Source organism: Pleurodeles waltl, chromosome 2_1 (genome assembly GCF_031143425.1).
Source record: "Pleurodeles waltl isolate 20211129_DDA chromosome 2_1, aPleWal1.hap1.20221129, whole genome shotgun sequence".
NCBI lineage: Eukaryota > Metazoa > Chordata > Amphibia > Caudata > Salamandridae > Pleurodeles > Pleurodeles waltl.
In genome coordinates this window covers 844,381,300-844,407,793 of record NC_090438.1, presented here as the reverse complement: position 1 = coordinate 844,407,793, position 26,494 = coordinate 844,381,300, and positions in this window count along the sequence as shown.

The following is a 26,494-nucleotide window of genomic DNA, read 5'->3' as shown; positions in this document are numbered from 1 at the left end:
GAGAAGGAATACATCATGGTATCCCATCCATCATTTCCAAACAGCCATCAGCAATTGCCACAAATATGTTGACAAATATGGAAAAGACATTATGTAATGTATCCACACCATTACTGTGTGAATGCCTGCCATACATACAACAATGGACATGTGGCATATCCAAACACAAATGTGTATCACATTGCCCCGTTTGACCCTGACAAATCACCTTCCCCAAGTTAAAAACATGAAGACGTAACAAAAAGATTTGATCATAATTCTACGCATACAGCATGGGTGTCATATTTTGGTCACGTACATGAGTGCACAGAATGCAGAGTCAAATCTGAATGTATACAAAAATTTCACAGATTTAGACAGCAAAATATAAGTTACATCATATTTCAGATTTGACTCAGCAGCATGTGCATTCCTGTACGTTTCAAAAATATGACGCCCATCATGTATGCGTCGGAAAAAATGACGCAACCTGCACATATTTTCGTACATCTCGTACAGTAAATGAATCTTAATATTCATATCATATTTTTTCACTCAGCAGCATTAGCACTCCTGTAGGTGGATAAAATATGACGCCCATCATGTATGCGTCAGAAAAAATGACGCAACATGCACATATTTAAGTACATCTCGTACAGTAAATGAATCTTAATATTCATATCATATTTTTACACTCAGCAGCATGTGCAATATTATGCGTCATAAAAAATGACGCGAAATTATGTATGCGTGAAAATACGACGCAAACCGGGATTAAAAAACGGCGGCCATTTTATGCAGGAAGTGATGTAATAGGATATCCTGTTTGCCAAATCTGTATTGGAAGTTGACTTTCACTTTGCAGTCTCAGATTTTTCTAGACTGTGTGGTTCAGTGAAGAGTGTTGTCCTGTGAATTACTGCTTTGTTGTCCTGTGTAGCTTGTCTTTTGTACTTTGTTCAGTCTAATATTGTTGTGTATCATTGTCTCAGTCTGTTAAGTCTATTTTTGTCCATTCCTGTATTTGTTTGTATTGTCTGTGGGAGTCTGTTGTGGGTAGGGTAGTTATTGGGGTTAGTTGGGCTATTTTCTCCTTTTCTTAACTTCACACCTCTACCTTTCCCCATTTCCTACTTTATTTTTTCTGTTAGTCATCAGTCATAATGTCAGGGAGGCCTCGCCTGTCCAGGATGGGCGAAGATGAATTGGGGGGATTTATCTGGCTAGTGTGCCATTTCCTCCCGCTGATGCTGGAGGCTGGGGGCCGTGTGATACAGGGGTATCACACGGAGGCCCGGATAATTCGCTGGGAGAAGGTGCGCCATCACATGGTCCGGGTCCATGGGAGCATGCGGAATGTCCATCAGTTGAAACACCGCTGGGCCGATCTGATCACGAGGGAACAGGACCTGCTGGACCACCTGGGAGTCAGGATTGGTGGCCATGTTGGTGAGTAGCAATCAATTACATGGACATGATAGTAATCTGTGTGTGAACATGTGATGAATGTTACCCAATCTGCTAGATAAGGAGCTGCCTATGTGTAATGCTAGGGAAACCTAGGCCCTTGTCAATATATATTGATATCCCCAAATTGGCTACACTTTTTCTCCCTCAAACAGCAGAAACTTAATACATATATCTGTATTTGGCAGGTGTGGCCCATCTCTGCGTGATGCAATGATGCAAATGCTGCCTTACTAATGTTTACATATGTGCCCTAATGTGTACGTGTTGCACAATGTGTATGAAGACCTATGCTAGCAGTCAGATGGCTCAGTTGTTCTACACATACCAGATGGCTGTAGCTGTATGTAATGTAGTGTAGCATTTGTGTCAGACAAGCAACACGTTAATGGCTCTACTGTATTTGTACTCTACATGTCATAATGGGCAATGAGTAAGTCATGTCGAAACAACATACCTACATATGTAGACCCCATCGCTCGAAATCTGATTTGAATCCCATGATGATGATATACATGTGTGTTTTATACACGTCACATGAAGTCAGATATGTTTTCCACAGATATGTCACATGTGTGTGTGGTTGCTGTGTGTTGAACATGTCCACATAGGCTGTTTGACTGTGAGTGGTCATGCAGTCCTCATGGAACAAGTGTCTGGATGTCTCTCTGGAATGCACATGCTGAGATGTTTGGATAACAATATTGTCGGGGCATAATTATTGTGAGTAAACTTGGACGACACCTGACTGTCCTGGCCACTGCATGTGTGTAGTAGGGTGTGTAACTGTAGCAGGAGAATCATCCAATGTTAATGTTGAATACAAACTCATCCATGCAGTATGAGCATGTGTGAAAGTGTATCATTACCATGTCATATTCTCACAGTGTCATTGTAACAGAATTATTTTGTCAGTCCACCCAGTCTGAGTACATTCTTCCTGTCATGCTTTACAGGTGGACCAGAGCCTTACACCGTGGGAGAGGTGGCACACTTCGATGACCCCGATACCTACAGTGAGTGTTGCCTGAGTGCTATTTGATATATTTATTTGCCAATGACGCAAAATGGACTACTGTGTGTTCAAGAGAAATCATGATGTGATGCGCTGGCCGTTCATTGCCATTGTCGTGTTAGTGTGATATCAAATTGGACTTATGTTTCTGTTAAGCAACACCTAGCCATCTCTGAGATTGAGGGGCTGTAGGACATTACAGTTGGGCCGCAATGGGGAATGGGATGAGTTACTTAGAATACACTGGTCAAAGTAAGACTTGGTCGGGGACTTGACATGAACTGAGTCTGCATATCAGACTGACATTCTCCCATATAGCTTAGGCACATGGCTGTGATGAAAAGTGCATCTTCCTAGTTGAGGATGGACTGTGCACACTGTAGGTTGGATCTTCCGGGGGCATGTACTTACACAAGCTGAACTAGGAGTGTGTGTGACTTGAGTGCAATGGCCTATGTGTTCTGTTGAATCATGAGAATGGGTGTTCCACCTCCTCTGTGTGTGTAGTAAAACATGCCTCACTGATAGTATGTCATGTTGGCAAAAGTCATATCATTGTGACATGTGTGGTCCATGGATGTCACAATGTTTGCCTAAGTCCAACGTGTTGCCAGCCATTCATAGGTCTTGTGTGTGAAGGCACATACTTGGTGAACGTTCAATACACTCCTGGGTGTGCATTTCACATGGGATTGGTGGTTGTTCTTCCCACACCACCCTCAACGACTGGGATGTTAATGTGAAACAGGCTACCTTGGACTGTAGCAACCAGTATCTCACACTTACTTGACACCTTTTGTGTCGTGAGTCAGAACCTAGGGCCAGATGTGCCAAACTGTGTACAAGTTGATAAACTCATAATTATTGTGTGTGAGTTGCAAACATCTGTTTCCTATTCCGAAATGTATTAGGTGATCATGAAAATATATGGGAGATTTTATTCCTAATCCTAAATATGAAGGCTTTTTCCAGTCCTATTTGCAACTGACAGTGGTATGCAAGTCCATTTGCAATGGAGTTTGTGGTTGCTAAGTGAGTCGCAGTTATCATCCACTTGAAGTGGATGGTAACCCACTTGCTAGCTGTAAGGGGTCCCCATTGTAACCCATCACCTTTCCGAGTGTACCAAAATAATCCTGTACAAAACAGGCAGTGGTCCAAGGGACCACTGCAGCCCGTATTTATAATTTTTTTGCACCACATTTGCGCAGCTTTTTGACGCCAAAACGGCGCAAACTTACAAATTACAATTGGAATTTGCAAGTTTGTGCGGCTTTTGCGTCAACAAGTGACGCAAATGCGGCGCAACAACAAATATAAATACGGGCCTAAGTGCCTTAAATTATTCAATATTGAAATTGTCGTAATTTATTTCTAAGTGCTGCTCATTTCCCGTTGAGGTAAACGGCCTACACTTGGGGAACATGTTCTGCGTTATTTCCAAGCGGTCACGGACATGGAGGTCTGCTGTTCCCAGCAGGCCTCCATCCCCGTGAGTGCCCATAGTTGCAAAGGTGGAGCAACTTGCAACCCACATCATTGATGTAAATGAGGTGGCTCTTAGCAACCCCATAGCAACTCACAGACGGTGTCAGATACCCCATTCTGCATTGCAGATTGTTCGTCCCATTTCCCATCTTCCTACATCTGGTCCCTAGTGTAGACATTGGGTTATAGCCCATTGGTTCAATCTTAGCACACAACCAATTCCAGATGGCTTAGAGTGAGGAGTGTGATAGTTATCACATATAGTGACATATGTAGTGAAGTAAGTATGCGGAAGAGGTGCAGCCATGATGTACAAAACCGTAGGGATGATTAGGATGAGTAGTGTAGGGTGATGTCATCCATCATGTAGAGACCTGGATATTCTAGGTGTGATATGCCCTTATGTATGCATGCTTCACATGTACTTCCTCTGAGCCCTTCTGTGAACTATGTTGTGACAATTGCTGCAACCTATACATTTTTAGTAATGTACAAATAACCCATTGTGCTATCCCACCCAATGCAAAGCCAAAGGTAAATATCTGCCTTTTCTCTTCACAGCTGCTAACATGAGGGCGGCCGATCGCATCCATTTTGAGCGGCGTGCCATCCGTTACAGGCACATCCTGCAGGTGCAGTCTGGGTATCGGCGGATGGGCCGCAGGTATCACTCCGAAAGGGCCTCCGGGGCGTGGTGGGCCACACCACAGCCTCCAACAAGTGTGCCACCTACAGCCACCAACGACACAGCCACCAGGTCTGGCCCAGTGGTCCCATCTACTTCGGCTGCCATGGACCCGCCGCATGCAGCACGACCTGGACCCAGCCGTGTGCTGGCAGCAGGACAGTCACATGTCCCACCAACAGCTGCCACTAGCTCGACCTCTGCTGGCACACAAACCCTCCCCACAGACCCTCCCGTGGACCCTGCAGCCTTCCAGGCATTGTCCCGGAAAGTGGACAAACTTTTGAGGAAGGTGGACAACCTGACTGATGACATGAACTATGTAAAGACCCGGGTCGGCGACATCAGGCGCACACTAAGGAGGGCAAACCTCTAGTTCGTTTGCCCTCTTAAACTTTTATCCCTCCCCTCTCACCTCTTTCCTTTTTTTATCCTGTTAGTTGGGCTTTGGGGATTAGTATTAGGATTAGGATAGGTATGTAGCTTAGTTAGTGTTAGGGAAGAGGGTGGGGGGTCCTTGTTATTTTTCTCAAATATTTGTGTGTGGGTGGGTGGGTGGGGGGCAATGTTGGGATTCATGTTTAATAAAAAAAAAAAAAAAAAAATAATTAAAAAAATAAAAAAACCAAAAAAATATCTGCTTGTTTAGGATAGTGTAGTATGTGTGTAGGTTAGTATGTTTTGTCCTGCATGTGTCCTGTCTCATAATGGTGGGTGGGGGGTTGATGTTTAGATCGTTTCGTTACATGTGTAGAGTAAGTTTAGCTTAGGTTAGATAGGGACAGTTGTGGGTTATTAGTAGTCAGGTTAGATTAGTGTAGGTGTACCTTTCCCTTAGTTGCCTCTTGTAGTACTAGATATAAATAAATATTTTGTTAACCCTTTACTTGATGCGTTAGGTGCTACTTTATCATGGCCTTGACATCCATGTTGCAGAATGATTTAGTGTGACATTTGTGTCCTATGCTCAGCATCCCCTGGGAATGGATGTTTAACATCCCATCTACCCGTGTGCTCACTTGTTAAGTATCCTCAAATTGGGAGACTCCCCATTGGTAGTGTGCATTGTACACCAAGCTTTTGTTATGATATGTGTCCAACTTCACAAAGAGTGCTTCATTACATGTCAATGTGGGTTAATTGTTAGGTCGGACAGCAGTGTGAAGCTCAGGGAGATCTTTGTAGATGAGGAGTTGTTCACACTCATGTATTGCTGCTTTCATTGCTGAGCTACATCATGTGTGTACTGAAGCAGCATGAATTTCCTTCATGGAAGCCTACTCTGTAAGGGAAGTTAATGCAGTGTGATTTGTACACGATTCATTACATTAAGCGGCATCCATTCTTATTTAAGTCTTGCATGGAGCCTACATTTCCCAGCCACCATTTGCTCTCTGGAATAGCGATAGATGGTGCATCATTCTGACCAACACAGCATGATTGTGTGTGCTTAGTTCCTTCCTCAGTTATTTCCCTCAGTATGGTAGGGCTATGATGCAATCCTGGCCAATGCACAGATGGATCTGAATATATGACATCAGGACAGTAGTATAGAGATTCAACAGGGTTGCCACACAGCCACTTTGGAGTTAGGTACTGCACAGTTGAAGTGTGAAATGACACAGAGACACAATAGGTGAGCAAGTGCGATTTATTTACAGGTGTTGTAGTGCAAATTGTCCATTCAACATTTTTGCTGAGTCCGTTCTGGGGCATCATTTCTTGGTGAGCCTATAGAAGGTGTCAGTGCAGAGGGACAGGATTACCAAATTGTAGGAGAGAGACATTCACTGGCAATGTGGACAAGTCAAACAGTGGATTGCCAAACAGTCATTGAGTGTAGGTGTTCAGAAACTGGGCTTTGACTAAACGCAGGACCTTGGTCAGAGTAGGCCATGGTGCAGGGACTAGGGCTTCCGGGTACTCCTCCGTGTGAAGGTTATCTGTTCCACGTCTTCTTCTTCTGATGTGTGTGTTGCCTCCTCTGTCCTTGTTGTTGTTGGTTGTGAAGGGGCAACACACACCTCAGTGTTAGAAGACATGGAGGCAGACATCCCGGGGGCTAGTCCCTGTGGACTTAGGAAGGGCAATACTGCAGCAAGGAGGGCCTGCTGGTTTCTCAGAATGGCAGCCACATCCCGATGGTAGGCAGCCAGGTCAGCCCTGAGGGGTTCGATGTTGCATTCGTGCACCCGTTGACTGGCTTGCATTCTTAGTTGTTCCGTCAACTGGATGACAGTTGTGGCGATTTGCTTTTGTGTTTCTACAAGTTCCTGCATGTGCGATGTTAGTGCTTGCATCACAGCTGTCTGATCAGAAGGAGGGATCATGCACGAACGCACCCCCTCAAGGCTGGCTGCCATAGTTTGCATCCCCACCCGCACCTCCTTGGCCAGCTCCCGCTGGACCCCAACGACGGTTCTTTCAAAGCTGGTTCCAGTGTCGTCGGAGTCCTCAGCTGTGTTGGAGCTGGCAGGTATTACATTTGGGGTGGCAGGTGGGTCTACTGGGGTGGCTGCTTCTTCTGGGCTCCTCCTTGGGACTGAAGGTGGGGTTTGGAGGCTTCCAAAGACCATGTTGAGGGTTTGTGGGGAGAGGTTGATGGGGTCGTCATCGATGTCATCAGGGAAATCAGGGTCAGGCATATCGGCAGGAGATCCATGTTCCTCTGCAATGAAACAGGGTACAATTAGTGTGTCTGTGTTGTAACAAGTTTGCAAACAGTTACAGGCGTTTGGATGCCTTATCTTTGGTCTCTGTTTTTTTCTGGGTATCTGCTGTCCTTCATATGGGCATTGTTGTAGGCCTATGGCCCACCTGTGTGTCACATGTGTGATGTGGAGCTACCAGACTTGTCTGCCTAATTGCCGCTAGGTGTTGCTTTGTAACATTTTGTGAATAGGCATCTTTGTGTCCTACTAGTCCCTCCGTGATAGAGACATTTTCGAGGGTGTGTTCTCATTATCCGACCTGAGCTGACTTGCTTACGAGGCAGCAGGATAGCTAATGGTGTGATGGACTGAGTCTGACCCACTTTTAATTGACTCTGTCACCCTGATTCTTTCATTTTGCTCTAGCTAACTAGCATTGGCTCATGTCTCCCACAGCAAAGGAATGATTATACATCCGAGCGCATGACATCTTTGGAACTTTTCAGGGAAGTTGTGGTCACTCAGATCCCAACATCTTCACTCTTTTCCAGTATGAACTCATACACAAAAGTCAAAGACAGTATTTGTTTCATATGATGATCTCTTTGAACAACTGACTTGTCTATATTTAGGTGTGAGCCACAATAACCCAAATACTTCAACATGGTAGACTTGAAATAGTCAGCAGGAGAGTAAGACATTGGTCGAAAGCTATCATGGTGCCTAACAGTTTGTACTCTCCCTCTGCTTGTTCTATTTATAGCACAGCATGTTAAGCTTCTAGCCTGCCTGTCTGAATCACTGGGGAGACTTCATCCGTCATATCTGAGCAATGGCCTGTGATCTGGTTTTGCATCTGCAGCAAGGCAGGCAGCGTCTGGTGTTTCTCTGTTTGGAGACTCCCTCTTGTGTGTCTTGGGACAAGGAAGTGATTTTATAAGTCATAAGTCATGGTGATGAGATAGTTTCCCTACGCAGGAATGCCAAATCAGAACCCCTACCCCATCTATCCGCAAAGTACCAGACTGTATCCTTGACTGGGGCACAGAGTGTATCTGTTCTGGCACACTCCAGTGCAGATGTAGGCAAAACAGTGTGATTGGACTTATTAACAACACCCTAGGACTGGCTATTTGGTATATTACCTGATAGGAAGGCCAATGAGAAGCATGTAGTGCAAAGTGCTCAGAGGCTCTTAGATGTGAGCATATGCGTAAGAGTACATTCAGGGTAAGGTGCAGAAAGGCCTACAGCCTGAGGCTAATGCGCAAAGTATACATTACACTTGCCAGAATACACATTGACTGACTGTGGGTGTTGTGAGTGCCCTGCCAACACACTTGCCTCTCAGGACCTGCCCCATTCACTTTTGATTCACATTGCATGCAGTGTACATGTTCTGTGCCATTTCCTATGCATGTTCATGTTTGGATGTGGTGTGGATGTAAACATTGTTGATGTTTGAAGATGAAGGTGGGTCATGTGTGTTTGATTGTATAAGCCTGTTTATCGTATGAAGGTCCGATTTGTTTGTCAGACTTTGCAGGTGTGTTTGAGTGACCAGTTGCCTATGTCTCCTCCTCAGGTGTTGTCTGAGCAGTATGACATTAGTGATGTAGCCTTGTTATCCAGGCATGTGAGGGACCCTGACGTATGCAGCATGTGTGTGTGGTTGGTGCTGTGTGGGTCCTATTGCTGTTTACTTTGGCTTATGTATGTGTCAGGTATGGACATTGGGCATTTGAGTGTACTGGTGCGTTTGTATTTTTACACTGACTTGTTGCGGATGTCAATGTCACCCCCTAATTTGTGTATGTATATTCCATGGGGAGGTTGCTGCCATTTGGTACTGTAGCTGCACAGAGATGAGAGGCGTTATTGTAAGGTGTTGTGGCAGTTACATTGCAGTTGTTGCTTTGCCTACTGGGTTACTGATAGGGACCTAGTTGCTGTAGGATAGATTTTACAAAACAAGTGCCTGGATGTGAGTTTGCTGTAGTGGCCTTCCTACCTGTCGCTGCTTTCCCTTGGCTCTATTGTTGTACTTACAGGATGTCCCCATGGGGCTGTACTTGTTGCTGTGTTTGGTGGTGCCCCAGCTTCAGTGTGTGCTAGGCATGCCCCCCTACTGTGCTCCTTTACCCATGCCACTCTATGTATATGCTGACTTACATGCATTGTGTAGTAGGTATTCCCCCCCTGGTTGCAGTTAACATTAGTGCATTATAATTCCCCATGCGACTTACCCTGCATGTGCATTGTGTCTTGGTAGTCTGCACTGTCCTGCCCTTGAATCCCTGTGACGATCTCCTCGGGGATGGCGGCTGCAACCATCTCCTCCATGTGGTCCAGGGCCTCCTGTTGTGCTGGACTCCCACCTCCAGTCTGCATTGCTGCCTTCCTGTTCCTGGCCATTTTCTCTTTGGTCCTGCGTTTACAGTCATGCCAGCGTTTCTTACACTCAGTGACTGTGCGGCGTTCTTCAGCCACACTGTTGATCTTGTCCACTATTTGCTTCCATATGGCCTCTCTCCTACTGAGTGGCAATTTGGATGTAATGAAAAGTTGGTGCTGGTGTTCCGTCACCTCTCTCACCAGGATTTCCTGCTCCTCTTCACTGAAGCGACACTTTCTTTTCTTTTTTTGGTTATCCTGGTTTGTTTGTGGGACCTCTTGGCTGGTTCCTGGTCTGCTGTCATCATCCTGGGCTCTGTTGTGTCCACTGGGATCCATGTTGGCTCTCTGGTAACACTGCAGTTTTCGCGCTAGAATTTGACGCAATTGCGTGAGAAAAACCAGCGCTTTCACGATTGCGCTGTCGTAAATCGGCCCACGGTGATGTGCGTCGCCTTTACGTGGTTTTTCCTTACGACTTGACGCCGCTGTGTGCGTCACAATATCCTGACGCCCACCTGTTGGTTGCGCCGCCGTACGTCAAAGTATAAATTTGACGCCCGCACGGCGCATCCAAATGGCGTTAGACGGCGCAAATTTTTTTGACGCAAAACTGCGTTAGCGCAGTTTTGCGTCAAAAAGTATAAATATGGCCCTATGTTTTTCAGGAGCCATGGTCGAGATGGACACTGAAATGGATGCAGTAAGATCTGTGACTCTTCAGAACCACCTTGCATTAGATATCCTTTTAGCAAAGGAGGGTGGAGTCTGTAAAATGCTGAATTCGCAACATTGTTGCACATTTATCCCTAACAATTTAAAGAAGTTAGAAGCTTTATTAACAATCTGACTAATGTTAATGCTGATTTAAAAGAGTTGGAAGAACCTGGAGTTTGGGAAAACATTGGCAAAGGTTTTGCTTCTGTGGGAAATTGGTTGAGCAACCTAGGGAAAGGGATAGTTATAAAAATAATGCAGACAATGTTGATTAATATAATCTGATAATTGGATTATGGAAAGTTTGAAAGCAATATAATATGATTAAATTGTGGAAGATGAAAAATGGCCAGAGGAGGGAAGATGTTGAATTGGAAAACCACTTTAGAGAAAATTCAAGACAGAAGAGAAATGAAAGGAGCTGCAGGATGACAACATTTTAGGTGAACAAAAATTTGTGTCGAAATTATGGAAGTTGTGATGACAAATTTAGTCACTGGAGGAGAGATTGTGAGAACAGAATGGATTACTAATAAATCTGTATTGATTAATATAGGAATCTACATGAATTAGGATAACATAGAGAAAAGCGTATGTCTTAGAAGATGTGCCCAGCTGAGTGCCTACCATAGTGCGTGTAATAATCAATAATACATTTGGAATTGGATGTTCTTGATGTAGAAATGTAAAAGATGTAATAATAAATTCTAATGATATATTAATGTAATATGTTTATGTAAATAATATTACCCATTGATTATTCATGTAGTTTTGTGCCTATTTGACAAGCCTAACGCTAAATTACCTGACATGGAAAATGTTCTGTAAAAACAGAGAATCAATGGTATTCCTTGTTCACATGGGGATGACCAACTGATTTGTATTTGCCTTAGACTTTCTCATGAGAACTGCCACCTAGAATGTCTTGTACTAGGAAATGCACCATTGTAGATTTGATGCGTGAGGCAGCGATGTTCCCAGGACTGAACAATGGATGCTCTGACTACAGCTTGGATTGCAACGAGAAAGTTACCTGACAAACCTGATGATGGGAACAGGGAAAGAGGAGCCAATCATTGACATGTGAAAGACAGTTTAGTTAGATTTTAGATATATAGGTTATAGCCTATTGGTTGTACTGTAAACATATGAGATTCTGACCAATGATGGCATTAGAAGACTTTCATTGTAGTTTAACTTAGCCTGCCTGCCCTTAGGTAGGAGAAGATTCTTTTTCTGAAACCTTCAGAGCGATTCCTTCTGTCCCTGTTAGTGTCCTGTTCTTGGAGAATCACAGCTCTTTGTCTTCTGCGTTAGGTAATGTCCCATGGTTCAGTTGACTTAGAGTCCAACCGTGACTGAGTCACCCCCTTCCACTGTCCATTTCTAATGCTGGCCAGACGGATGTCCAACTGACGAAGAAACTGTCTTTTGCTGACTCATTGAGGAGAGGTATAACCATGTTGTTGTTTTGTGCTATATTTGTGCCAACCGCTATTTTGACAGAGACATAGTTATATGTTTTCAAAATTATCTTTTGACTAAATTGTTATGCATGAAGCCTAAACCTGCTATTACCAACTGCTATTTTGACAGAAAAGAAAAGGGGGGAGTCCAGCCAAAAGACTTCCTTGGAATGACGAATTTATTGAATGGTTGTGGGAACTCAAAACCGGAAGGCCTGGACCCTAAGCCTCCCAATAAGTTATAATGCTGAATCAATTGGAGGTGAGTTTCCACTTCAAAAATTAAAACTACTCAGCTTAATGCCTTGGTAATGATTTATTGAGAGAAAGAGAAAAAAAGTAATCAGTTCCAGAAGTTATTAGTCCAGAGAGTTTTTTGACAATCAGGAAGCTGGTGTTCAAATCATAAAACAGTCCAATCTGTTGATATCACTGGTTTGGAACAAATAGCAACATTCAGTAGAGGAACAGCCAACACGTGTTTCGCCCCTTAAGCGGATAGGCGGGGGCTTTCTCAAGGCTGTAAAGAATATATATAAAAGAAATAAGTAACTTTCCAAGCGAAATATGTTACCAAATAAAAAGCATGCTAGCCATGTGAATCATGCAGGGCATATTGTGCTCCCGCTCGGTGAGACCTCTAAGTATCAAGATGTGATCCAAGATAGATTTCCCCGTGTAAACCAAGGGCTAACGTCATAGGAAAAATATGAGTTAAAGTAAGGCCAATAGTGAAATTAAGAGAGTAAAAAATAGACTGCTCTTTGATTTGAAGGAACGATTTTTGTGAGAGTGAGAAAAGTAAAAAAGAAATAAAAAAGAAAGTATTGTAGTCCTGTCAAAGTAATAAGTGAAAATTAAATATAAACTGGCACTCACGTGATGTTAATTCATGCTCTTCGAAGAATCATGTGAGCAAAAATTATAGCAAATAATCCTGTGAAGAATGTTAATGTGAAGCAAAAATAATAGAGAGTTGGTACCGTACCCCATCCAGAACAGAATGAAATCTTCTGGCGTCCGTAGTCACAATTGTAAATAGAAATCTAAATACGAGAACAAATTTTGAAACCTCTCGTGCCAAATCAAAAATTAGGTAGTAACACAGAAGACTAAGACCATCCGAAAATCTATAATGACGAAAATGTCCCTAAAAGCATATTGCAGGTATTGTCTGCCATCAATGCATGTGTGTCAAATGAAAAACATCATATTAAAGTTCATTCGGTCATAAAGATGCCTTTTAGAACCCCATCAGCCATGTTTCTGGTTAATGGGTCTGCAGTAAAGATAAACATCAAAAGGTAAAATGAGAAGATGTCAACAAATACCAAGAAAAAGTGAGCAACATGTTGTTAATTACAAGGACGCTGTTACATGTAGGCAAATGCTCCCCGTCAGGCAGGCTAAAAACGTTTTAGAAGCAGTATAGTTTGACTAAATACACTAATTCCATACTCGCTGAATGTTCAAAGTCCTGACAAGGGGTGAAGTATTTTTACCTGAGATAGCAGTAAACGAGGGAAATCCTCTGCAGAGAATAGGCCAAACACTCCTCAGCACGTCCTGCGTTGAATCGCTACGACGCCGTCTGGCAGTACCGCGATTATAGAATTAAGGCGTCCTTTCTCTGTTTCCAATACAGCGAAACAGAGGAGGGACTCAACGTGAAATGTACTAAGTTCAATGGCGGCCATATTGGAGGGATCAAGGCCGTAAATAACAATAAATCCCACTTAATAATGTGGAGAAAATGAGAAAAGAAAGAAAAATGTATAAGATATTAGGAACGCAGACGACAGAATATGGTGAGGCGGAAATAGAAAGAGCCAAAGAGAGTTGAAACAATATTAGAAAAAAAGAAAATGAAAGGGGGATGAGACACAGTAAAGGAGAGTAAAGAAAGGGTGAACATAGGAAACGATTTGCATGAATAGTATTTTAAAAGGAGATTAAAACCAGAAATCAAAATAAGGTCCTGAATACGGACAATAAGGCAAAAGATGAGAGTTGGAAAGACTATGAGACAAAGGTGATGAGAAAATAATCAAAAGGACGAAAAATGAGAAGGAATTCGTTACCAAAAGAAAAAGAAAGAGAAAAGGAAAAGAAAAGGAGGCAGATATAAAGCAGTTATAAGTTCACAGAAAGGGCCAGCAGTTTAGAGGGGAGGAAGAGCAATAATATATCACAGAAGACCTTAACTTCAAACCATCATGCAAAATTTCAGCAATACAATAAAACAATTACAGTAACCAATAGTGCCATTCGTGATCCTGGTTCAGACCATTGTTCACTGTGTCAAATTGGATAATAAACCTGCTTTCCTCTTGACGCAGTCGTAGTTGTAGGTTGCCACCCCGTGGGGATGGTGTGATGCGAAGTATTCCACTGAATTGGAAGAATCGTTCATGATGGTAAAATGTTTTATAGTGCTCCACTAACTCCAGGTCTCCAGTTTTAAGATATTCCGAAAATATTCTTGGATTCGAAGTTTTAATGGGCGAATCGTACTGCCAATATAGGCCTTGTGACATGGGCAGAGAATCAGATATACCACATTTTTGCTTTCGCAGTTGATAAAGTCCTTAATTATGAGTTCTTTGTTATTGATATGTAATAGAGTCGATCTGTTGAGTCCTAATTTGCATATTGAACACTTGGTACAAGTGAAAAAGCCTTTGGGCTTGGGAAAATGAGGGTCAGGGGCTGTTGATTGAAAAAAGGAAGGGCAGAGTTTGTCTCTAAGATTAGGAGCCCGGCGGAACCCTATTCTTGGATGTTGAGTAATGAATTTTTGGATAGAGGAATTTCTGCTAATAAGATGCCAGTGCTTGCGAAGATGTTTCCGTATTAAATGGTGACCATTATGAAATTGAGTAATGAAGCGAATAATGGAATCCTCTTTATGTCGTGGAGATGAATTAATCATCTGATTACGGTCCATTTTGCCCATTTTGCTGTTGGAAAAGGTCAGTGACTTATGATTATATCCCCTGGTCAGGAGTCTCTCTGTTATTTGTGAAGAGAACACATCATAATCAGTAGATTTGGTGCAGTTAAGTCTTGTTCGTCTGTACTCGCCTTGTGGGATATTTTTGATTATACTTGGAGGGTGACAACTGCTGGCGTGTAGAATTGCATTTGCCGCTGTTGATTTTCTGAAAAAGCGGGTCTGCAATTTCTCATTTTCCACAAAAATCAGTAAGTCTAAATACTCAACCTGAGAGTCGGAGATGTTATATGTGATGTCAATGTCCCATTTATTTGGTACTAGAGACTGTAAGAATTGAGTAAGTAAAGTTCTTTGTCCTTGCCAGATCATCAAAATATCGTCTATATAGCGTCCCCAGAAGATGATATTTTGGGAAAAGCTTTTGTTTTGATCGCTCCACAGCCACTCACGTTCGACCGCTCCCATGAGGATACAGGCATAAGAGGGTGCAAATTTGGCCCCCATCGCCTTACCCTGTAATTGCAGATAGAAGTGGCCGTCGAAGAGAAAGTAGTTATTCTCTAGGCAGAATTGTAACATGTTCAATATCATACAGTTGTGAGTAGTGAGTGATACTGGTCTTGTTGAGAGTGCTTGTCTAACAGCATCCAGACCGTCATGGTGTCTGATAGAAGTATAGAGACTAACTATGTCTATAGTCACTAAGAGATAGTCAGGTTGCCAATCGATATCCTGGAGTTTACAAATGATATCTTTCGTGTCTCTCACATAAGAAGGTAGGTTGATCATGAAAGGCTGGAGTACTTGGTCAATTAGAGTCCCTAATTTTGAGCAAATCGAGTTGACTCCTGAAATTATAGGTCTGCCTTTAGGGGGAAATTCTTTCTTATGAATTTTGGGAAGTAAATATAGAGTTGGAACAGTAGGGTGAGAAAGAAATAGGGCAGTTCTTTCCTGATGCGAAATGACACGGCGGGAAAGCCAGTGATCCAAGAGTACTGAGAGTTGATGTTGTATGTGTGCAGTAGGATTCACATCTAGTCGTTTATCACACTGGGAATCATGTAGTTAGCGGTAAGCCTCAAGGAGATAATCTGAGGTATTAAGAATGACAATATTTCCTCCCTTATCTGCTTCCTTGATGATAATGTTAGGATTCATTCTTAAGTTGGTCAGGGCAGCAATTTGTTGGTGTGTAGTGTTTGAAGGAAAGAATTTACGCTTTTTGCAATAACGTTTATACTCTTTATCAAAATCGTTAAGGACTGCTTGTGCAAAGAGGTCAATAGAATTGCCTGCTGGGAGAGTGGGGGTAAAGGTAGATTTCGGTCTCATACCCGAAGGGTAGTACTGATTAGTACTTAACTCTAGTTGTTCTGCTAGTATGCTAAGAGGAAGGTCTGGTTCGGAAGTATTTGCTAAATTATAGAGAAGCCCAATATCTTCTAGGTCCCGAACAGAAATATCCTGAGATGGTAGTGAGAGGGGGGACCGGGAAGGAAGGGGGGTAAATGTAGAAAAGAAAGACTTAAGTTTGAGTTGACGTATGAACTTAAAAAAATCTATTTTGGTTTGTGTTATGTTCCAAAAGTTTGTGGGACAATAGGACAAACCTTTATTAAGGATATGTAACTCAGAAGGAGAGAGAGAATGATCTGAGAGATTAACTACTAGTTGGTCATCGTGTTTGGAGGTCGAAGGTTCTTGCTGCGTGCCCTTGTTTGTATACCGGAGGTACCGGGCGTGACCGTTGTAGTATCTGGTGGTTTGGACCGGGATTCTTGGAGGGAACCTAGGCGAAATCGCCGTGCTTCCTCTAAAAAATTGACCCTAGGTCTAATGGAAGGGTCCCTGTCTGACTCATCAGAAGTTTCAACTTCTGAGGAGGGAATAGTGTCTGGGCAGCTAGTAGTATCTAGCGGGGAATTGGTATCTTGAACATGATCACACTTCTTACTGAAAGTATACACTCTCCCTTGTTGGTAATCACGTAGATCGCGTCTGAATTTATGATTTTTTCTCTGAATAATATCTGCCTCGTAATTGTCGATTATGTTATTGAGAATGGCATAGTTCTTAGTTGTGATGTCACCCCAATTGGCCTCATCTATTCGTTGGGTGAGCTGATCAACTTCTTGTTTGTGGCGCTCATATTGTTCCTGGGAGATATCAATTAGTTGTTGAATCATGTTCATCGAAGCCATTTTAAGATTAGCTTCCCACTTCTGAAGGCTCTCTTGGGAGGTGGTGTCGGTGGGTGGAAAAATCAATATGCGTAACCGCCGGGGGATACGGTCATTATCTAAATATTTTTTGAGGGAAGCCACCTCCCACCATTTAGCTGTTTCCTTTTTAAGAGATTTTTCCAAAGCCAAGAAAGTGCTTTTTGCAGAGGTCAAATTGGTAATGCCCGAATTAGGAGTGCCAGCATCGGATGTATTAAAAACTTGATCCAGTTTAGCATCGCGTTGCTGTCTTCTGTTAAGTGTGAAAGACATCATAAAGTAGGGCTTAAGCAGGAAGTCTATACGTTTGCAAGTGATTGCTACAGAAAAGAAAAGGGGGGAGTCCAGCCAAAAGACTTCCTTGGAATGCCGAATTTATTGAATGGTTGTGGGAACTCAAAACCGGAAGGCCTGGACCCTAAGCCTCCCAATAAGTTATAATGCTGAATCAATTGGAGGTGAGTTTCCACTTCAAAAATTAAAACTACTCAGCTTAATGCTTCGGTAATGATTTATTGAGAGAAAGAGAAAAAAAGTAATCAGTTCCAGAAGTTATTAGTCCAGAGAGTTTTTTGACAATCAGGAAGCTGGTGTTCAAATCATAAAACAGTCCAATCTGTTGATATCACTGGTTTGGAACAAATAGCAACATTCAGTAGAGGAACAGCCAACTCGTGTTTCGCCCCTTAAGCGGATAGACGGGGGCTTTCTCAAGGCTGTAGAGAATATATATAAAAGAAATAAGTAACTTTCCAAGCGAAATATGTTACCAAATAAAAAGCATGCTAGCCATGTGAATCATGCAGGGCATATTGTGCTCCCGCTCGGTGAGACCTCTAAGTATCAAGATGTGATCCAAGATAGATTTCCCCGTGTAAACCAAGGGCTAAGGTCATAGGAAAAATATGAGTTAAAGTAAGGCCAATAGTGAAATTAAGAGAGTAAAAAATAGACTGCTCTTTGATTTGAAGGAACGATTTTTGTGAGAGTGAGAAAAGTAAAAAAGAAATAAAAAAGAAAGTATTGTAGTCCTGTCAAAGTAATAAGTGAAAATTAAATATAAACTGGCACTCACGTGATGTTAATTCATGCTCTTCGAAGAATCATGTGAGCAAAAATTATAGCAAATAATCCTGTGAAGAATGTTAATGTGAAGCAAAAATAATAGAGAATTGGTACCGTACCCCATCCAGAACAGAATGAAATCTTCTGGCGTCCGTAGTCACAATTGTAAATAGAAATCTAAATACGAGAACAAATTTTGAAACCTCTCGTGCCAAATCAAAAATTAGGTAGTAACACAGAAGACTAAGACCATCCGAAAATCTATAATGACGAAAATGTCCCTAAAAGCATATTGCAGGTATTGTCTGCCATCAATGCATGTGTGTCAAATGAAAAACATCATATTAAAGTTCATTCGGTCATAAAGATGCCTTTTAGAACCCCATCAGCCATGTCTCTGGTTAATGGGTCTGCAGTAAAGATAAACATCAAAAGGTAAAATGAGAAGATGTCAACAAATACCAAGAAAAAGTGAGCAACATGTTGTTAATTACAAGGACGCTGTTACATGTAGGCAAATGCTCCCCGTCAGGCAGGCTAAAAACGTTTTAGAAGCAGTATAGTTTGACTAAATACACTAATTCCATACTCGCTGAATGTTCAAAGTCCTGACAAGGGGTGAAGTATTTTTACCTGAGATAGCAGTAAACGAGGGAAATCCTCTGCAGAGAATAGGCCAAACACTCCTCAGCACGTCCTGCGTTGAATCGCTACGACGCCGTCTGGCAGTACCGCGATTATAGAATTAAGGCGTCCTTTCTCTGTTTCCAATACAGCGAAACAGAGGAGGGACTCAACGTGAAATGTACTAAGTTCAATGGCGGCCATATTTGAGGGGCGAAACACGTGTTGGCTGTTCCTCTACTGAATGTTGCTATTTGTTCCAAACCAGTGATATCAACAGATTGGACTGTTTTATGATTTGAACACCAGCTTCCTGATTGTCAAAAAACTCTCTGGACTAATAACTTCTGGAACTGATTACTTTTTTTCTCTTTCTCTCAATAAATCATTACCGAAGCATTAAGCTGAGTAGTTTTAATTTTTGAAGTGGAAACTCACCTCCAATTGATTCAGCATTTTAACTTATTGGGAGGCTTAGGGTCCAGGCCTTCCGGTTTTGAGTTCCCACAACCATTCAATAAATTCGGCATTCCAAGGAAGTCTTTTGGCTGGACTCCCCCCTTTTCTTTTCTGTAGCAATCACTTGCAAACGTATAGACTTCCTGCTTAAGCCCTACTTTATGATGTCTTTCACACTTAACAGAAGACAGCAACGCGATGCTAAACTGGATCAAGTTTTTAATACATCCGATGCTGGCACTCCTAATTCGGGCATTACCAATTTGACCTCTGCAAAAAGCACTTTCTTGGCTTTGGAAAAATCTCTTAAAAAGGAAACAGCTAAATGGTGGGAGGTGGCTTCCCTCAAAAAATATTTAGATAATGACCGTATCCCCCGGGGGTTACGCATATTGATTTTTCCACCCACCGACACCACCTCCCAAGAGAGCCTTCAGAAGTGGGAAGCTAATCTTAAAATGGCTTCGATGAACATGATTCAACAACTAATTGATATCTCCCAGGAACAATATGAGCGCCACAAACAAGAAGTTGATCAGCTCACCCAACGAATAGATGAGGCCAATTGGGGTGACATCACAACTAAGAACTATGCCATTCTCAATAACATAATCGACAATTACGAGGCAGATATTATTCAGAGAAAAAATCGTAAATTCAGACGCGATCTACGTGATTACCAACAAGGGAGAGTGTATACTTTCAGTAAGAAGTGTGATCATGTTCAAGATACCAATTCCCCGCTAGATACTACTAGCTGCCCAGACACTATTCCCTCCTCAGAAGTTGAAACTTCTGATGAGTCAGACAGGGACCCTTCCATTAGACCTAGGGTCAATTTTTTAGAGGAAGCACGGCGATTTCGCCTAGGTTCCCTCCAAGAATCCCGGTCCAAACCACCAGATACTACAACGGTCAAGCCCGGTACCTCCGGTATACAAACAAGGGCACGCAGCAAGAACCTTCGACCTCCAAACACGATGACCAACTAGTAGTTAATCTCTCAGATCATTCTCTCTCTCCTTCTGAGTTACATATCCTTAATAAAGGTTTGTCCTATTGTCCCACAAACTTTTGGAACATAACACAAACCAAAATAGATTTTTTTAAGTTCATACGTCAACTCAAACTTAAGTCTTTCTTTTCTACATTTACCCCCCTTCCTTCCCGGTCCCCCCTCTCACTACCATCTCAGGATATTTCTGTTCGGGACCTAGAAGATATTGGGCTTCTCTATAATTTAGCAAATACTTCCGAACCAGACCTTCCTCTTAGCATACTAGCAGAACAACTAGAGTTAAGTACTAATCAGTACTACCCTTCGGGTATGAGACCGAAATCTACCTTTACCCCCACTCTCCCAGCAGGCAATTCTATTGACCTCTTTGCACAAGCAGTCCTTAACGATTTTGATAAAGAGTATAAACGTTATTGCAAAAAGCGTAAATTCTTTCCTTCAAACACTACACACCAACAAATTGCTGCCCTGACCAACTTAAGAATGAATCCTAACATTATCATCAAGGAAGCAGATAAGGGAGGAAATATTGTCATTCTTAATACCTCAGATTATCTCCTTGAGGCTTACCGCCAACTACATGATTCCCAGTGTTTTAAACGACTAGATGCGAATCCTACTGCACACATACAACATCAACTCTCGGTACTCTTGGATCACTGGCTTTCCCGCCGTGTCATTTCGCATCAGGAAAGAACTGCCCTATTTCTTTCTCACCCTACTGTTCCAACTCTATATTTACTTCCCAAAATTCATAAGAAAGAATTTCCCCCTAAAGGCAGACCTATAATTTCAGGAGTCAACTCGATTTGCTCAAAATTAGGGACTCTAATTGACCAAGTACTCCAGCCTTTCATGATCAACCTACCTTCTTATGTGAGAGACACGAAAGATATCATTTGTAAACTCCAGGATATCGATTGGCAACCTGACTATCTCTTAGTGACCATAGACATAGTTAGTCTATATACTTCTATCAGACACCATGATGGTCTGGATGCTGTTAGACAAGCACTCTCAACAAGACCAGTATCACTCACTACTCACAACTGTATGATATTGAACATGTTACAATTCTGCCTAGAGAATAACTACTTTCTCTTCGACGGCCACTTCTATCTGCAATTACAGGGGACGGCGATGGGGGCCAAATTTGCGCCCTCTTATGCCTGTATCCTCATGGGAGCGGTCGAACGTGAGTGGCTGTGGAGCGATCAAAACAAAAGCTTTTCCCAAAATATCATCTTCTGGGGACGCTATATAGACGATATTTTGATGATCTGGCAAGGACAAAGAACTTTACTTACTCAATTCTTACAGTCTCTAGTACCAAATAAATGGGACATTGACATCACATATAACATCTCCGACTCTCAGGTTGAGTATTTAGACTTACTGATTTTTGTGGAAAATGAGAAATTGCAGACCCGCTTTTTCAGAAAATCAACAGCGGCAAATACAATTCTACACGCCAGCAGTTGTCACCCTCCAAGTATAATCAAAAATATCCCACAAGGCGAGTACAGACGAGCAAGACTTAACTGCACCAAATCTACTGATTATGATGTGTTCTCTTCACAAATAACAGAGAGACTCCTGACCAGGAGATATAATCATAAATCACTGACCTTTTCCAACAGCAAAATGGGCAAAATGGACCGTAATCAGATGATTAATTCATCTCCACGACATAAAGAGGATTCCATTATTCGCTTCATTACTCAATTTCATAATGGTCACCATTTAATACGGAAACATCTTTGCAAGCACTGGCATCTTATTAGCAGAAATTCCTCTATCCAAAAATTCATAACTCAACATCCAAGAATAGGGTTCCGCCGGGCTCCTAATCTTAGAGACAAACTCTGCCCTTCCTTTTTTCAATCATCAGCCCCTGACCCTCATTTTCCCAAGCCCAAAGGCTTTTTCACTTGTACCAAGTGTTCAATATGCAAATTAGGACTCAACAGATCGACTCTATTACATATCAATAACAAAGAACTCATAATTAAAGACTTTATCAACTGCGAAAGCAAAAATGTGGTATATCTGATTCTCTGCCCATGTCACAAGGCCTATATTGGCAGTACGATTCGCCCATTAAAACTTCGAATCCAAGAACATTTTCGGAATATCTTAAAACTGGAGACCAAGGCGCCGTTAGTGGAGCACTATAAAACATTTCACCATCATGAACGATTCTTCCAATTCAGTGGAATACTTCGCATCACACCATCCCCACGGGGTGGCAACCTACAACTACGACTGCGTCAAGAGGAAAGCAGGTTTATTATCCAATTTGACACAGTGAACAATGGTCTGAACCAGGATCACGAATGGCACTATTGGTTACTGTAATTGTTTTATTGTATTGCTAAAATTTTGCATGATGGTTTGAAGTTAAGGTCTTCTGTGATATATTATTGCTCTTCCTCCCCTCTAAACTGCTGGCCCTTTCTGTGAACTTATAACTGCTTTATATCTGCCTCCTTTTCTTTTCCTTTTCTCTTTCTTTTTCTTTTGGTAACAAATTCCTTCTCATTTTTCGTCCTTTTCATTATTTTCTCATCACCTTTGTCTCATAGTCTTTCCAACTCTCATCTTTTGCCTTATTGTCCGTATTCAGGACCTTATTTTGATTTCTGGTTTTAATCTCCTTTTAAAATACTATTCATGCAAATCGTTTCCTATTTTCACCCTTTCTTTACTCTCCTTTACTGTGTCTCATCCCCCTTTCATTTTCTTTTTTTCTAATATTGTTTCAACTCTCTTTGGCTCTTTCTATTTCCGCCTCACCATATTCTGTCGTCTGCGTTCCTAATATCTTATAAATTTTCCTTTCTTTTCTCATTTTCTCCACATTATTAAGTGGGATTTATTGTTATTTACGGCCTTGATCCCTCCAATATGGCCACCATTGAACTTAGTACATTTCACGTTGAGTCCCTCCTCTGTTTCGCTGTATTGGAAACAGAGAAAGGACGCCTTAATTCTATAATCGCGGTACTGCCAGACGGCGTCGTAGCGATTCAACGCAGGACGTGCTGAGGAGTGTTTGGCCTATTCTCTGCAGAGGATTTCCCTCGTTTACTGCTATCTCAGGTAAAAATACTTCACCCCTTGTCAGGACTTTGAACATTCAGCGAGTATGGAATTAGTGTACTTAGTCAAACTATACTGCTTCTAAAACGTTTTTAGCCTGCCTGACGGGGAGCATTTGCCTACATGTAACAGCGTCCTTGTAATTAACAACATGTTGCTCACTTTTTCTTGGTATTTGTTGACATCTTCTCATTTTACCTTTTGATGTTTATCTTTACTGCAGACCCATTAACCAGAGACATGGCTGATGGGGTTCTAAAAGGCATCTTTATGACCGAATGAACTTTAATATGATGTTTTTCATTTGACACACATGCATTGATGGCAGACAATACCTGCAATATGCTTTTAGGGACATTTTCGTCATTATAGATTTTCGGATGGTCTTAGTCTTCTGTGTTACTACCTAATTTTTGATTTGGCACGAGAGGTTTCAAAATTTGTTCTCGTATTTAGATTTCTATTTACAATTGTGACTACGGACGCCAGAAGATTTCATTCTGTTCTGGATGGGGTACGGTACCAACTCCCTATTATTTTTGCTTCACATTAACATTCTTCACAGGATTATTTGCTATAATTTTTGCTCACATGATTCTTCGAAGAGCATGAATTAACATCACGTGAGTGCCAGTTTATATTTAATTTTCACTCATTACTTTGACAGGACTACAATACTTTCTTTTTTATTTCTTTTTTACTTTTCTCACTCTCACAAACATCGTTCCTTCAAATCAAAGAGCAGTCTATTTTTTGCTCTCTTAATTTCACTATTGGCCTTACTTTAACTCATATTTTTCCTATGACCTTAGCCCTTGGTTTACACGGGGAAATCTATCTTGGATCAAATCTTGATACTTAGAGGTCTCACCGAGCGGGAGCACAATATGCCCTGCATGATTCACATGGCTAGCATGCTTTTTATTTGGTAACATATTTCGCTTGGAAAGTTACTTATTTCTTTTATATATATTCTCTACAGCCTTGAGAAAGCCCCCGCCTATCCGCTTAAGGGGCGAAACACGTGTTGGCTGTTCCTCTACTGAATGTTGCTATTTGTTCCAAACCAGTGATATCAACAGATTGGACTGTTTTATGATTTGAACACCAGCTTCCTGATTGTCAAAAAACTCTCTGGACTAATAACTTCTGGAACTGATTACTTTTTTTCTCTTTCTCTCAATAAATCATTACCGAAGCATTAAGCTGAGTAGTTTTAATTTTTGAAGTGGAAACTCACCTCCAATTGATTCAGTGCTATTTTGACAGCACCATAGTTAGATTTTTCAAAATTATATTTTGACTAAATTGTTTTGCATGAAGTCCAAACATGCTATTCTAATTTGAAGGTTAGTTAGTAAGCACAGAATGTTGACTAAATTGTTATTAACAAAGAATTGACTCTTTTCACATGTTGAGTCTAGATGTGTACAGTTTCTGTTTTCCAATTAACACTACTGCTGTTTTGTACTGTAATTCTTGAGTGTTTAACTGTTAATGCTTTACCTAAATTGAGATTCTTTAGAAGATTTGGTCAATCCGTATTGCTTGTATATGTTTATCATTTGGTTTTGAGACTAATCTATGTGATATTAGCATTGCTAATCTAGGAAAATAAACAAACTAAAATTAAACTAAAAAGGTGTTATTATTCATTGTGTGTGTTAGACTTTTCATCCTTGATGTGGTCTCCCTTAACTTTTTGCCTCTGTTCCCCAGGTGCTGGACTCTGATTTTACTGTTTTTGTTACTCTGGGCACTTTACCACTGCTAACCAGTGCTGAAGGGCAAGCGCTCCTCTACAAAATGTGTATGTAATTGGCTTATCCATGATTGGCATATTTGATTTACTAGTAAGACCCTAGTAAAGAGCACTAGAGGTGCCAGAGCATGCAAATCAAATGCTCCTAGTGGGCTTGCAGCACTGGTTGTCCCACTCACACAAGTAGCTCTGTAATCATGTCTCTGACCTGCCATTGCAGTGTCTGTGTGTGCAGTTTTAACTGTAAATGCGACTTGGCAAGTGTACCCACTTGCCAGACCTAAACCTTCCCTTTTCTTACATATAAGACACCCCTAAGGTAGGCCTTAGTAGCCCCGCCCCAAGGGCAGGGTGCAGTGTATGGTTAAGACAGGACATATAGTAATATGTTTTATATGTCCTGACAGTGAAATATTGCTAAATTCATTTTTCACTGTTGGAAGGCCTGTCCCTCTCATAGGTTAACATGGTGGCAACCTTTAAATCTGATTAAAGTGTAGATTCCCTTTGGGAGCGGATGGATGTGTGGAGTTTGGGGTCTCTGAGCTCACAATTTAAAAATGCACCTTTTAGTAAAGTTGATTTTAAGATTGTGTGTTTGAAAATGCCACTGAGCATTTACTTGCTTATACCATTTCTGTGACTCTGCCTGTTTGTGGATTCCCTGTCTGGGTCAGTTTGACAGTTGGGCTGGTTGCACCTCACACTAGACAGTGACACAAACGGAGCTGGGGTGTAGTCTGCATTTCCTGATGAGCCATCAGTGCTAGAAGGGAGAGACTCCTACTCTGCCCTGTGGTGCCCATCCAGTTCCTGGGACCCTGAAAGGAGAAGCTGGCAGCCTAAGAGGAGGAAATGTACGCACAGAGTGCCATGCGGGGAAAAGATCGACGGGACTCCGATCTGCGGCTGAAGAAACAACACACCACCGGCTCCGTGGCTGAAAATCGATGCTCGCCGGATCGGCGAATGAAGAATCGACACACGGAGCTGGAGAACGACGCGCAGCATCACAAAATGCAGCAAACGCAGAAGTGCCAAAGCGTAATTTTTAAATGATTGTTGGGACACCTTACCGCACATAAACAATCATGTCTGGCATTTTGCTCTTTCTAGGCGTGCATGCAGCACCCGTAGAAAAAATAAAAAACGAGGAGGAATAAAACTATTTCTCCTTGTTGCACCTTGCTTACGCCACTCCTTGGGTGCTTTAGAGTTTGGTGCTGCCTCAGGTTTACGAAATCTCGTAAATCTGAGGCAGCATCAAAATGCAATGACTGTTGTTGTGGCATGCCCTGTCACGGTTTTCAATGGGCTTACCGTCGAAGCTGAGAGGCGTAGGGGAACGGCCCCGGTTCCGGCAGGTTCTGCTCTGGCTGAGGTAGGGGCGACCCCTTCCGGTAGCCACGGTGCTGTTTGGT